General features: G+C 40.6%; 1 pseudogene; it reads left to right on the forward strand.

Annotated features, from left to right (window-relative positions):
* The first annotated feature begins 322 nt into the window (after window positions 1-322).
* Window positions 323-16,473, forward strand: part of LOC148100130 (uncharacterized) — a 54,691-nt pseudogene continuing 38,540 nt past the window's right edge.

Genomic DNA, 16,473 nt, shown 5'->3' on the forward strand with positions numbered 1-16,473 from the left:
CTGTTGGTAAGAAACCAAATGCATGTATTTTTCCGCATATCAGACTATTCCTTTAAAATAAAAATGCCTGATTGAAGGATCAACTATACTCACGTTCATGATGTCATTGTTAGATGGTAGCTTAAAAAAATTAAAGGCATTTGCCACAGAAAACCCAGAATTACTTCCTGTGTTTGTCATTGATGGCAGCAGTTTCAGCCTGAGTGCATGTGACAGATATAAAGAGGTCTGGAGAAGCTATGGAGAGCATTAATCACACTGTGACACCATTCAACATCATTGGTTTTTGTGGTGGGTCGTGATGGTCTAGGGAGGCATATCCATGGAGGCACGCACAGACCTCTGCAGGCTAGGCAATGACACCCTGACCGCCATTAGGTATCAGGATGAAATCCTCGGACCCACTGTCAGACCCCACCCTGGTCCTGGGGTCTTCCTGGTGTACGACAATGCCCGACCTCATGTGACGAGAGTATGCAGGCAGTTCCTGGGCGACTGACTGGATTGCACGCTAACCTGACCTAAATCCAACAGAACACCTCTGCAACATTATGCACGCCCATCCTGCCAGGATGCACCTCAGACTCTGCAGGAGCTCAGTGATACCTGATCCAGATCTGGGAGGAGATCCAGAACACAGACTATCATCTCATTAGGAGTGTGTCCTGATGTTGTCAGGCATACAAGTACGTCAGGGCCATACAAACTACTGAGTGACATTTCGAGTTGCTGCAAACAAAAATTGCAAAATGGATAAAACCTGCTTTTCGGGGGGGTCTTTAAATTTAGCCCCCTGTAGGTTGATCATTTTAATTTCTGTCAAATGATGTAACATCCTTTCATTCCTAACACAGTGTAGATTTCCAGCATGTTTTTTTCCCATTAAGATCTGATATGTTTTCAAACTATTCCTTTATTTATTTAGTTTTTGAATAGTGTATGTAGAGCTCCTGCATCCACAGAGTCTACAGAACACACTCAGAAGATCTTTAAGATTTAACTGCATATTGCATGTTATTTGTCTCTGCCGCATCGAGAGCTTTGGGCCTATATTAACCTCCAGGAGCAAGGCTGTTTCATTATTTGCGTGAGTGCTGCTACAGCGTCATGTTAGAAGCCGCTGACATTATCCGGAGGGGCCTCACTCACCTCTAACCCAATATGCTGTAAAGCAGTGGCAGCAAATAAAGCAATTTGTGTGTTCACATCATGTTAAGCTTCGGCGTGTGTGGATTACTTGACAGTTCAAAAAGTACAGGCGAAGCAAGGACAGCAGATACTGCTGCATATGATTCAATATCACCACAGCCTTTATTTGTTTACTCAGAGTGCCCTCTGTGGTCAAGTGCAGCAACTTAGAGTCACAAGGCATATTGCAAAAGGCCAACAGTGTGAATCTGGTTACCAGTGAGTAACCAGAAAGTGCTGGTGAGTCACTGCAGAATCATTTGTGAAAGTAAGTCACTTGGATTTGTTTTGCTGAGACCTGCCGAAGCTGTTGCCTTTGGAAAAAGAATGATTTCAGTATTTTTACCAGGTTAATATCCTTTCACATCGTTAAATATGTTGTTTTTAAATAGTTTGGCTTTTTTAGGGTCATGAAGTTGCAAACAGGAAACCAAAACTCCTATTAGGGGTTTAAATGCATCTACATTTTTTTATTTGTCGGTGCATAACCATCTTCCAAACTGTGTGAACTGATTGCAAATTCACTTTTTTTCTTCCCTTTTCAGGGGAAACGAGTATTAAAAAGCAACAAGTACCTCTCTCCTGAATCTTGCTTTTTCTTGTCTCACATTTGCTCCCTCGCACGTAACTAGATAGAAGGCCAGGTTGGAAGAGAGGCTGCTCCATTAGCAGATGTAATTGAAGAGTCTGATGGCCGCAGCACACCAGATGAGAGGTAATCAGAAGGTGTGCAGTGTGTCCGAGTAGGTGTTAAGAGAAGGGTCAGCTTTAAGGGCTCGGGGCTGCTTTTATGGAGTAGCCCTCCCTGGACTGAGAGCACTCAAAAATTAGAGGCACAGCTTATCTTTTCCATAAGTGAAATTGTAGAGGACGTAGTGTTCAAAAATCACTATAAATGTTAATACCACAGTAACTTAAATATCTATGTTTTATACGACGCTTTATCATTTTCAGTTAAGTAAAAAATCCATCCAAGGCTGCACTAAAAATGTTAAAGCTAAAGTCAAGAGTGAAGTTCACTCTTTCAAATGTTGACTAAATCTCTATCATTTATAAAATTACTTGTGTTTGTTCTCCCATTTTAAAGATCTACTCTAACGAGACTGTTTCTTAGAGGAAAACATGAGACAGCTAAAGAAATCGAATCTTCTAAAGCAGATCCATAGAGGTGCGCGCACACATTCAGCGAACTCTGAATGCAGTGGATACACGCAAGAGCAGATCAACGGTGGCAAAACAAAATGAAAACATTATAATTGGTATGTTTTAGAATCTTTTTCATCTCTAATTTGATTCCAGGCTTTACTTTTCACATTTGTTTATTAGGTAATAGCCGTCGTTGTAGGCCTTGGTCCCAGGTGAGCCAGTCATTTAAATGCTGAATACATTTCAGAATATGGGTGCAGTATCCATGATGTCACAGGGTAATTACCCTGTACTCAAATCAGCTATTTGGGTGAAATAATCATCAGAATTGTCACCTTACAGTAGTAGTCTGAGTTACACTGCGCTATAATCAGCACAGAAAGAAGAGGCACCTGATTGCGCACGTATCCAGCACCTTTACTGAAGGCAAGTAACGTTTCTTCAAAATGTCCAAGCCAATGTTTATTTTTTTATTTTTGGGGGGTGAATGATCATTCATTTGAAACTTTGTTCAGTTTTATTTTTTAATGAATGAGCTGCTTTTTAGCTCAAGCGCATTAACACTGCCGCTCACCCCACTCTGAAAGGAGTCTAATGACACCCTGGCTGTCACCCCATTGAACATTTCCTTCCTCCCTTCCTTCCTCATTTTCCCCTCTTTGTCCTGATCTCACAGAGAAAAGCGCAACACTAGAATAAAAGAAAGACGCATGATCGCAAAATCGGACAGTTTCTGCCAGACCTCTGCGACACGCACATTCCCATGCCCCACAGCCACGCCAAAGGCGGCTGGTTGTGTAGCTAGCTATACTAATAAATGCAAGGACAAAAGCACACCACCCACTGAGAGGAGCGGAGATGGGATAATGATCACTAATTAATCATGCGCCGGGGTCGTGAAGCTCATCTCTTCACCAGCAGCACAGAAACAGGAGGGAATGACTCACTTCCCGCTGAAATCTCCACATAGTAGGCAGCTAGATGAAGTGAGACACGGGTTTCTCAGCGTGACTCCTTTTAAAAGTCTGAGCCAGTGATCCAAACGTGTGAGGTCCTCTCAAAGACAGGTATTTAAGGAATATTTAAGCAGGGCAACTCTTGTATTAATTAACCCCTTGTGCATATCTAAAATAACATCTGTTATTGCCCAGTTTATCCGTTAGAAAAGTTCCCACGAAAATCCACAGACTCAGACACAAATGAATAAGCAGCGGAAGCAACAAACTATTATTATTCTTGTTCCCAGTTTTTATGCTTTTGAATAATTCTCACTTATTAGAGAAAAGCCTGCATGGTCCTCAAATGGTGTGCATGCAGTATCCATTAGTAAGTAATGTACTGATTTTCACACAGCTGGGAGAAGCCTTTGAATTCTGCAGCACCAGTAGGCACAACAACCCAGTCGGGGAGAGCGTGTCTAAAGGTGAGGTTGAATATCACAATGCTAAATAACCTTCTACTTATATGTAAGATAGACAGCGGTGTCTTTCAATGGCATTAGCTCGAGTAATGCGCAGAGTATTTCCATTTTATGCTACTTGTATCAACTCAGCTTTTCAGGTGAAACTTTTGTGTTTTGACCTGGATTTACTAGGCTTTGCAGGAAGACTTCATGGGCATTAAATTACCCAACATTCAGTGGATTCTGTTTTAAATTCATTCCACCCGATGCTGCTGATATGCAAATGCAGATCTAGTAATGGCTCAATATTTTAGCATACCTTAGTATAAGGTATTAGATAATGAGTAGTCTGGTTTAATGCACAAGATTTTATCCTAGAGCCTGTAGCATACCTCTGCAATTTCCAAGGCTGGTACGGCTGTGGTCAGAAAGCTCACATGCACTCATCTAGGGCTGCCACAAACGATTATTTTGATAGTTGACTAATCAGATCATGCATCCACTAAACGTACAGCTTATTGCACCAGCATGCATCTGCTCTTATATAACTATCATTAGCTTACAGCTTTAAGTGTTTAAGGTATGTGCTAACTAAAAATAAAGACAAGATGATAGTTTATTAAATTTTAATGAAATTTGCAGATTGTTTCGGTGAAGTTTAATAAACTCCTTGCTATCTAAAATATAACAGGACACCGGAGTAAATTCTCGAGCATCTCACACTTCTGATAATCAGTTGTACAAATAAAATACTAAAAAAAAGCCAAACAATAACATTTTTAAGTTATCTAAGTGACTTATATATCATGTTTAACCTGAGTAGCGAAAGACGGCGGTGGGTTTGAAAACGGTTTTCCGGGAGTCCGGTGTTCTCACGGCTCTAGTGAGCCTTTCCCCCGGCTAGCTATCAAGCTAGTGGGTAACAGATGTCTCCAAAAACGTCGGAGTGCTTTTGAAAATATGTGGTGTCTTGATAAACTGAGCAGATATTTGAGGTTTACACAGCTACATTCTCGCCTGAAAATATGTTAAACGTTTATTTTGTGACCCAGAAAGAATAATAAGAGTAATATTAAAACTAACTAGCTGCCGCCATTGTTGGAAACTGAGCTGGGCTGCGCTATGAATTCTGGGACACAGCTTCTTCTTCTTCGGGGTTTAACGGCAGCTGGCATCCTTGTACATGCAGTGCTGCCATCTTCTGTTTCAGTCCGTTATTACACTCTTAAATCCTACTACTTATTCCTGCGTCTTTTGTGATCTTACAAAGCTTCAAATGACGCGTCGACTATTAAATCAGTCGTCGACGATTTTGATAGTCGACGTAATCGTGACTAGTCGACTAATCGTGGCAGCCCGACACTCATCAATGTTAGTTTTTGATCATGTGTGGATCTGATAAAGTTCTATATGAATTCAAACTATTGCATTTTTAAGTCACTAAGGGTGTATGCTGTGCAGTCATTTCTTCCTGACAAAGGAACATTTCAAAGAAGAAGTCCAAAATTACCATGACATTCATGCCCATGGTTGTCTGAGCACAACTGTATACAGTGGGGCAAAAAAGTATTTAGTCAGCCACCGATTGTGCAAGTTCCCCCACTTAAAATGATGACAGAGGTCAGTAATTTGCACCAGAGGTACACTTCAACTGTGAGAGACAGAATGTGAAAAAAAAATCCATGAATTCACATGGTAGGATTTGTAAAGAATTTATTCGTAAATCAGGGTGGAAAATAAGTATTTGGTCAATAACAAAAATACAACTCAATACTTTGTAACATAACCTTTGTTGGCAATAACAGAGGTCAAACGTTTACTATAGGTCTTTACCAGGTTTGCACACACAGTAGCTGGTATTTTGGCCCATTCCTCCATGCAGATCTTCTCAAGAGCAGTGATGTTTTGGGGCTGTCGCCGAGCAACAGATTTTCTATGGGGTTGAGGTCTGGAGACTGGCTAGGCCACTCCAGGACTTTCAAATGCTTCTTACGGAGCCACTCCTTTGTTGCCCGGGCGGTGTGTTTTGGATCATTGTCATGTTGGAAGACCCAGCCTCGTTTCATCTTCAAAGTTCTCACTGATGGAAGGAGGTTTTGGCTCAAAATCTCACGATACTTGGCCCCATTCATTCTGTCCTTAACACGGATCAGTCGTCCTGTCCCCTTGGCAGAAAAACAGCCCCATAGCATGATGTTTCCACCCCCATGCTTCACAGTAGGTATGGTGTTCTTGGGATGCAACTCAGTATTCTTCTTCCTCCAAACACGACGAGTTGAGTTTATACCAAAAAGTTCTACTTTGGTTTCATCTGACCACATGACATTCTCCCAATCCTCTGCTGTATCATCCATGTGCTCTCTGGCAAACTTCAGACGGGCCTGGACATGCACTGGCTTCAGCAGCGGAACACGTCTGGCACTGCGGGATTTGATTCCCTGCCGTTGTAGTGTGTTACTGATGGTGACCTTTGTTACTTTGGTCCCAGCTCTCTGCAGGTCATTCACCAGGTCCCCCTGTGTGGTTCTGGGATCTTTGCTCACCGTTCTCATGATCATTTTGACCCCACGGGATGAGATCTTGCGTGGAGCCCCAGATCGAGGGAGATTATCAGTGGTCTTGTATGTCTTCCATTTTCTGATGATTGCTCCCACAGTTGATTTTTTCACACCAAGCTGCTTGCCTATTGTAGATTCACTCTTCCCAGTCTGGTGCAGGTCTACAATTCTTTTCCTGGTGTCCTTCGAAAGCTCTTTGGTCTTGGCCATGGCGGAGTTTGGAGTCTGACTGGTTGAGGCTGTGGACAGGTGTCTTTTATACAGATGATGAGGTCAAACAGGTGCCATTCATACAGGTAACGAGTGGGGGACAGAAAAGCTTCTTACAGAAGACGTTACAGGTCTGTGAGAGCCAGGGATTTTCCTTGTTTGAGGTGACCAAATACTTATTTTCCACCCTGATTTACGAATAAATTCTTTACAAATCCTACCATGTGAATTCATGGATTTTTTTTTCACATTCTGTCTCTCACAGTTGAAGTGTACCTCTGGTGCAAAGTACTGACCTCTGTCATCATTTTAAGTGGGGGAACTTGCACAATCGGTGGCTGACTAAATACTTTTTTGCCCCACTGTAGTTCTGCTATCTGCAGAAAGCACAACACGTATAACGTGTAGATATAAACTAAAGTACAGAAGATATACGTTCATTATTTCAAGGATTTCAAACTCCTTTAATATCACGGACCACCACATTGAGTTTATGTGGGCGGGACCAGCCCTTTCTGTCTGTGTACAGGAGTTTAACTACACTTTTAATCCCTGAGATATCTTAACAACTGAAGTGCTATTTCAACAGAAAGAAATCCGTCAGCATGACTCTTTGGGATTCAATGTTAAAACTATAACTTAATTGCTTTGGTGTAACGTGACTGGCCATAGGGGAGAGGTTTATTAGCAGGAAAATCTGTAAAATGCACGACAATACAATTACAATACAATGGACCGACACATCAAATTCACCAGGGAGGATATGAAAAGTGGCAGGTTAAAAGCCAAGGTTTCTTTCTATTAACTGGGTGTCATTAGGACGCTACAACACAGAGCGAACACCATCCCCACAGACACAGCAGCCAGGGAGGCAGAAGAACAGCACATCAAGAAGGCTCTGAGTAAATGTGGTTATCCCAGCTGGACTTTTGTCAAAGCGGGAAAGGCACCTAAAGAAAGCTCCAGCCGATCCAGGAGAGAAGGACATCCGCTGCCCAAGCGAAAACCTGTAGTGATCCCGTACGTGTCAGGAGTATTGGAGCAGTTGAGACGCATTTTTTCTAAACACTGGGTCTCTGTGGCTTTTAAACCCCAAAACACGCTGCGGCAAAAATTGGTCCACCCCAAGGATCGGGTCCCCCGACACAAACAGAGTAACATAGTGTACGCTGATAAGTGTCAGGAGGATTGCCAGGATTTATACATCGGGGGAACCAAACAACCTCTGGCGAAGTGGATGGCACAAGACAGAAGAGCTACCTCGTCAGGCCAGGACTCTGCAGTCTATTTACATCTACAGACCAGTGGACACTCTTTCAAGGATGAGGATGTAACATCCTGGACAGGGAGGAACGCTGGTTTGAGCGCGGAGTCAAGGAGGACATTTACGTGAAAAGGGAAAGACCATCTCTGAATCGAGGAGGGGGCCTAAGGGTACATCTGTCACCATCTTACAATGCTGTGATTGCAGCCATTCCCCAACTCTCTGTGAATGGGACTCATGGCCATTGATCAGTGGTCTTTGATCAGTGGGTTTTGGTCAGTGGTTGTTGATCAATGGTCATGAGAATTTGCATAATTAAGATTAAGGAACTGACCTCACAGCCCATTGTTCCTTCAGTGGGCTGGTTTCAGTCATTATGCAAATGTACTGTTTATAAGATTGAAACCTGCAGTCAGCTGAGACTGAAGAAGTCACTTGGATGAGTGACGAAACGTTTCTCCCACAAAACGCTACGTCCAGATGAACAGAATCAACTTTTGGAGATTTAAAAATCTAGTTGGTGTTGGTATGGCGAGTAGCCTTCAGTCATAGTAATAAATCGCAGCAATAGTACATTCATGTAGTTGTAAAAATTACATGATAATATATTAAGTAATCCAAAGTATTCAGAATACGTTACTCTCATTGAGTAACGTAATGGAATACGTTACAAAATACATTCTGTATTCTGTAATCTGTAGTGGAATACATTTTAAAAGTAACCTTCCCAACACTGTGTATTACTATATATAGTGGATTTGTGCTACATGCTCTTGCATGCTGCTGTAAAAGATTATGCTTTTCATTAATTCATTTTTGGTTGTTTTAAATTACTCACCTTTTGTTTCAGATACCTTGCCTTATTCTTGTATTTCCCACCTTATTTGATCTCTGCCCTACTCTAATTAGTTTTTCCTCATTGTGATATTTATCTTCTTTGTTCCTCTTCCCCTGTGCCAGGTCAACTTATTACTTCTGAGTCTGGTGGTCCAGCCATTACTCCTTGTGTATTCCTTGGGGTACCGAATCAAGCTTTTATGTTTTTGACTCTTCCTTTGCCTTGTGCTTTCACTCTGCTTTAGCCTTAGAATACATTTTTGTGTACCAAATCATTGCTCAGTAAAGACTTTTGACCTTTATCTGAATGAGGCTCAGGTCATGAAGTGTGTGTTTGTACTACTGTCACAATAAGTAAGTTAGACGTGTGTACACGGTACCAGCAGCAACAGACAGATCTGCAGTGCTTAAATGAGTCTATACCACCTTGTTGTCCTTTGACTTCACTCTTGGGTCAATAACATGTTTTTAAGGGCGTTGTTGTACGGAAGCTAAGAACTTGCAATCATTAAAGTTAGAATTAATGTCAACATTTCATTCATTCATCAAAGAAAGGTTATCAGACATTAGCAGTTATATCTCAGAAAGATGAGAACTAAATAGCAGGTAAGGAGAAATCCCCTGAAATATGGACACATGCTTTTTTCTGTACATTTTGTGGATCATGTTCAAAATGTAGCAAGTATTAATATATGATTCATGCATTAGGGTTATCCTTTGCTAATTTACTTTAATAAGGATATGACAGTTAGCGTTACGTTTTTCCAAGCTTGCGTAACCATATTATTAACTTTTGATCTCATCAGCATTAAAAAAATTGTCAGTGGCCTTCCTTTTGTTTTTACTGTGGTTTCACTTTTGCAAACCCAATAAAAAATAATGCATTAGAAGAATTTCTTCCTATTTTGCTGCACAAGAAACTACAAAACTTAAGAAAAACCAGTTTTGTTCTTGACATAATGCATTAAACTTTTATCTTGCATTGTTCAGCACTGTAATTACCTTTTTTTTTTTTCTTTTTTGTTCTCTGCTCCCTCTATGCTATCCAACTGGTAGCCTGACATTTGATTGCTGTGAGTTGCTTTTATAACTGCTGACAGTTTGACAGGCTCTGTGGTTTGCCAACTGGTCTACACCTTCGCAAGTAAAATAGCAATAATAAAAAAGACAATAGTAAGATATAAATAGACTCGCAGGCCTGGTTGGCTTTGCATATCACAACGTTTTGACTTAATGGCACTGCACTTAGAGATAAATTATAGCAAAAGCTTTGTGTAATGACTCCTCAAAAGCTTTTAGCAAACAAGGCTCTGTGTCCAAAGCATAAGAATGGGCTGTCAGGAAAAGCACTGAATCCCAGTATGCATAAGCTGCTTTGCATGTCTTCTTTAGCAGTAACATTCAAAGGCGCTGTTGATTACACATGTATGCAGTCATTTAACTAGATGAGTACAAGAAGGGGAATTCTCAAACAACTTTAAGTAGTTAGGTTCACTAATCAATATTCAAGTAGGTACTTGAAAGGGATTTTAAAGGATGGGGCTGTAAAAGCAGCTCCAGTTGTTAATGACACTGGTTGCTGAATATGTATTTCCATCATTTGCAAATGTTTGTAATTATACAGCAACGTGTATATATTTAAACATTTGTATGCTTTCAAAGAAGGTCTATGGTGCGTCACTGAGTGTGTGACCCCCAGAGTCAGTCTAGCATTTAATTGTACTTATAGATGATTATTAATAGGCATATGCACAATCTGTGTTGTTAAGGTAAGGGCTCTTTTCTTTGATGATTGTAAATGGAAGATCTTTTGCTACCTTAAAGGTAATAATAGTGATTTATATCATTTTAAAATGCTTTTGTTTCCTACATTGATGTCAAATCAAAGATCTGGCTATTAGAATTTTGAATAAACACATCATGTATAACAAAAACAAAAGATTATTGTAAGGATCTTTACATCTATTGAAATACATGTGCAAATGACTATGTTACCTCAGAGTCACATGAGCCAGCTCTAACTATGAGCTTGTTAAAGATTTAAGATTTAGCCCTAGTAGATCTAGTAACACAGGAGAAAAGCCTTCTATTTAAAAATGCTGTGTCCCATTCTGAGTCTACAAACAACAAGTAAGCCTGCACTCTGAAAATGAAGTGGCCTATTTGAAACATGGTACCAGGTCTGGTCCACATAAATACATAATGTGTACCTTTATTGCTAACGAGGCTGCACTGAGCTGTGAGGTTGTTGGTGCATGTTGCATCAGCAAGCAGTGAGCCAGACGGGGAACGATTGAGATGAAGAGTCCCGTCAAGCCTCTGAAGGCAGCTGACAGGTACCGACAGGCAAAGCAGAGTGCAGCTTTGGTAGTGCTGCTAACTTGGGACATAGTGGTGGAAAGAATACTTGATCTACTTGATCAAGTATTCTACTGGTACATCTACTGGATCTACTAAATCCAGTTGATGGCCTAAAAAGAGAAGACACAACTGAATCTGGGAAAACAACTGGCTCATCATTGGGTTATGATTACAGAGGTATTTAATACAATTCCTTGATGGCAGGAATCCAGGGATGGATGAGATTCAACTTGAATTCGTTAAAGTTTCCTCATGAAGACATTTTCAATCTGGTTACAAGACATTGGACCAGCTCCAAAGGAAACTTGAGTGGCTATTTGCACTTTGTCTGTGAGGACTTCTTTGGGAAAAATAGACCCATCTGGTGGATTTTCAGACTGTCCATGTCTTACCATTGTTCATGTGTTTTTTTGTGTAGCCAGAGGAATGAGTGGCCTCAAAAACTGCTTATTCTTTTTTCCAAGGATGATGTGGTCCTGTTGGTTTCATCAAGCAAGTCACCAGCGGCCACTGGATCAGTTTGACGCAGAGTGTGAAATGGTTGGTTAAGAGCCTCCAAGTCTTCAGCCAAAAAGAGTGGATCACCCAGTTTAAGTTGGAATTAAGTTATTGCCTTAAGGCAGGGGTCTGCAATTGTAAAATTGTAAAAGTATTTAGCTGAAGTGTATTTTATTTGTGTTAGTTCTTTTTTAACTTGTAGTTCTAAATTGGAAGATTATCATGATGAAATATAAAAATAAAATGATTTTTTAGGAGCATAGTGCTTCAGGCTCCGAAAGCCCAGAGGCGATATAAGGATGACGGCTCAGTTTTTGTTGACTATATGGATCATTTAAGTTCAGCTTTTAATTCATTTAAAAGTGACCTTCAACTGGATGTTTTTCTTTTTTGTTATAATTTTTTAAGAGTTCAAAATGTGTTCATTACATAATTAAAATTTCATTTTCTTTCTAGCACTTCATGAATTTCACAAGCAACACACTGTAGTTGTTTATACAAAGCATAACGGTACAAAAACAATGTATGCAGTGTTATCTTCATTTTAGATGTCAAAAAGTATTTGTGGCTCCCAGTGTTTTTTCTGTGGAAACCGGGTCCAAATGGCTCTTTGGGTCTTAAAGGTTGCTGACCCCTGCCTTAAGGACTTCATGTATCTTAGGGGTCTGCTCATCGGCGGGAGAAAGAATGGAGTAGAGCAGGGGTCCCCAATCCCAGTCCACGAGGGCCGGTGTCCCTGCAGGTTTCAGATGTGTCCTTGATCCATCACAGCTGATTTAAATGGATAAATTACCTCCTCAACATGTTTTGAAGTTCTCCAGAGGCCTGGTAATGAACTAATCATGGGATTCAGGTGTGTTGACCCAGGGTGAGATCTAAAACCTGCAGGGACACCGGCCCTCGTGGACTGGGATCCCAGGTGAGGTTTTCTGGACACATCAAGAGATCATGGAAAAGGTCGAGGACACTAAGGAGACATTATGTTGCTCTAAAACCAAGGGTTTTGGAGCAACAAAGAAATGCATGTTATGTTAAGTGTCGGGTAGATAAAATCCTTAAACTGCATAAAATAAAGCACTGTGTGAATTTATGATTCTGCTGGTTTTCACTCTACGGTGAGTAAGACTACAAAAGCATTATACAGAAGCCAGTCCATTTCCATAAATGAAGTCCAAACAGACCCTGCTTTGATACCGACCCCCACTATTGTCATTTCTGTAATCTGCTTTTTAAGTAAAGGTTTAACTACAGCCAGCTTGAAGGCCTGTGGTACATAGCTGATTATTAGAGATAGGTTGATCATATTTAAGATTGAAGCATTAATTAATGGCAGGACTTCTTTGAGCAGTTTTGTAGGAATGGGGTCTAAAAGACACGTTGATGGTTTGGAGGAAGTAATTATTGAAGTTAACTCAGAAAGATCGATTGGAGAAAAAGAGTCTAACTTAACATCAATGGTACTAAGAGTAGCTGTAGATAATATTACATCTGTGGGATGATTATTGGTAATTTTTTCTCTAATGATAAAAATTTTATTTGTGAAGAAGTTCATGAAGTCATTACTAGTTAACGTTAAAGGGATGGTTGGCTCAAAAGAGCTCTGACTTTTTGTCAGCCTGGCTACAGTGCTGAAGAGAAACCTGGGGTTGTTCTTATTTTCTTCAATCAGTGAAGAATAGTAAGATGTTCTGGCTTTGCAGAGGGCTTTCTTATAAAGCAACAAACTATTTCTCCAGGCTAAATGATGATCTTTTAAATTTGTGACACGCCATTTCCTCTCCAGCTTACGAGTCATCTGCTTTAGGGTACGTGTTTGAGAATTATACCACGGGGTCAGGTACTTTGATTTGAGGCCTCAGTTTTCACTGGAGCTACAGTATCCAGAGTCGTACGTAGTGAGGAGGTGAAATTATTAACAAGATAATCGACCTCTGTTGGAGTAGCGTTCAGGTAGCTGCTCTGCTCTGTGTTGGTACAGGTCATTGAAGATGATAACAGTGGGTGGATTATATTCTTAAACTTAGTTACAACACAAGACATCTACTTTGATAAAGTCCACTCTCCACTGCTGTGTAATCAATTATTGTAAATGTAAATGTTATCAGGAAATGATCAGACAGGAGAGGGTTTTCAGGAAACACTGTTAAATGTTCAGTTTCTATGCCATATGTTGAAACAAGATCTAGAGTGTAATTAAAGTGGTGGGTGGGTTCTTTTACATTTTGAGAGAAACCAATTGAGTCTAACAACAGATTAAATGCCATGTTGAGGCTGTCATTTTTAGCATCAACATGGATGTTAAAATCACCCACAATAATTATTTTATCTGAGCTGAGAACTAAATCAGATAAAAAGTCTGAGAAATCAGACAGAAACTCTGTGTAAGGCCCAGGTGGACGATAGATGATAACAAGTAAGACTGGTTTCTGAGTTTCACAGCTGGGGTGGACAAGGCTAAGCATCAGGCTTTCCAAGTCTGTTCTGGTCTTTTGTTGATAAATAGGCTGGTGTGAAAAATTGCTGCCACACCTCCCCCTCGGCCTGTGCTTCTGTGAGACTGTAGATCTTCCTTATTGAACTTACCCATAAAACTATCACAAAACCTGAATGTGAAGCTCTTTAGGTTGCACAGGTGCATGTAAGCCCAAGGGTGGAACCAACACAGAAATTAATGTATTGCTTTATAGCTTCTGCATTTTACCTTACCAATGCAAACCTGTCATTGAGTTAACTTAATGACATTGCAGAGGAAAATATATTAGACTTAACCATGACCTTTGTTGAGGTAGCGTTGTCAAATACTAAGCTTGAGGCTGAAAACTGAAAGCTTTCCTTGAGAAGATTTGGACAAAGCACTCATGCTTTAAAACACAACATGTGGTACTGTGCATGGAACAATAACACACATTGTTTCACACTTTGTCTTGTGTTTAGCATGTATGTTAGTAGAAGGTTCAACTGTAATATCTTTAAGGAGTAATTAGCTAATGTTAGCATTGTACTAAACATGCATGCTAAATTTGTTAAGACAACATGCTAATTTTCTTTGGGAAAGTGTTAGCATAAGTTGCTAGCGTGCAGTTTTATCATGTAAGACACATCTATTGTGTCTTACATGTTTAAATATACTATAAGCATAATTGTTAAAATATAAAACATAAAAATGCCTGTTATTTTTCATATACCTTGCTTGGCCAGCAGCAGGACCTTAGCCCTGCACTCAGACTGCATCAGTGTCAACAAATGCAGATTCATGCACCCTGTCGCCTGATTTTTTCCACTTGGTGTTCTTGGGAGCTACACTACAAATGCAGGCCTCAATATGAGCTGACAATGACTGATTGGATTAGGCACTTTTGTCATGGATTGCTGAGAGGCTCGATACTCTCACACAAAAATGATCCAGTCCAGGTTTCTGGACTCCTTGAGGAGTGACAATATTCACACCACCCACAGCAGCAACGGTACGTGCTGTTGGGTGGCTGAGCTGAGCCAGCTGTAGGCTGGTGCCAGTGGTGGTGTAGCAATGAGCAGGATTTGCAGTAATAACAGATACATAATTGCTCCTATTCATTGCTCTGCTCACCTTTAGTTTTACAACTTTCCCACAAGGTGAGTATCATATACCAGTAAATGTGTCTGTGCTCGTTGAAACGACACCTGACAGCTGGTTCCTCCTATGGTTTATGGTGTGAAAACACCAAAGCATTATTGCAGCCTCTCGTCCGTAGCCTACTGGGCTACATTCACAGAAAGCAAGAACTGAATGCATCGAGCTCTGTTTACTCAAGGTTATTTCAACTAAGCACACACGCATTTCCTGGAGGAGGAAATCCTAGCTGTGACGATTCAGTGTGGGCAGTACTCAGCCTTATCTGCACTCCTTTTGAGTTGTGGCTGACTTGTGGGTCCTGGGAGTCTTAAAAGACTCAAACTTCTCCAACGCTCAACATTATTTTCACTTCTGTGACTCAGCTCAGGCTGCTGCTGCCCTGCTTGACATTCTGATGTGGAACAAACAGCAAGCGGCCGACTGGCTCACCCTCATCAGCAAAAGCTGCTTGTATCTATCTCCTTTCTTCCCTCCCTCTTATATCCTCCCTTTCTTTCTTGTTATTACTTTGATTGGTTTAGTATGCACTGCCCTGCAGCTCTACAAAGCCGTCAAGGGAAGGTTGTTCAGCTTAGAGCATATATAATTTACTGCATGGCAAATACTCTCATATATTCAGTGTAAGCTGTAACATCATCAATGAATTACTTTTCTTGGCCCTTTCAGATGAACTCAGAGTGAATTCTTTAACCAAAACCAGGAGATTATATGATATTTCAATACAGCGTACCATGTAATTAATAGAGTGGCCTGTTTTTCTCATAGCGGCAAAAAGGCCAAAATATGATCAAATAGATAAAATTCACTTAAAAACAGGTTCTGCCTTCACCTCAATATTCTTCCTGTATGGACCTTTTTACTAATCTAACCTATTAAACTACTAAAAAGCCTGGTCAGTTAAATTCCTCTTCCACTAAAAACTCTGCTGTGTGGTGTATGAGCTCTGGCCTCGACTCATCGAGAACAAAAAAGTGAGGTGAGTTTCACAAAGAAGCTCATACATGCTTTCTTTATAAGGTTTGATGTGCATGGAGTAATCACAGATTTGTTCGTGTAAGTGGTCAGACAGAGGATTTCCACAGAGTGAACAAAACGTACACTACATGGGCAAAAGTACTGAGCAATGTACACATTACACCCACAGGAGACAAGGAAACTCAATCAGTTTTTGTGCTGATGTTAACTCCAGAGTTATTATCAGCACATCTGCAGTTAGTGGTTATGGATTTATTCATTTAATAAGAAATGTGGACGAGTAGCTGGAGTAAAGGGATGCTGTGTTTCTGCTTGTGGATGAGTTACTCTGGTGTGCAAGTTTTCTACTCTTCAGGAAATTCTGTAACCCAGATCTGGTTTGATTCCTTTTGGCTCGCTGTTACTCAGGTGTGTCAAACTA

Source organism: Neolamprologus brichardi, chromosome 12 (genome assembly GCF_056152115.1).
Source record: "Neolamprologus brichardi isolate AB-2024 chromosome 12, ASM5615211v1, whole genome shotgun sequence".
NCBI classification, from domain to species: Eukaryota; Metazoa; Chordata; class Actinopteri; order Cichliformes; family Cichlidae; genus Neolamprologus; species Neolamprologus brichardi.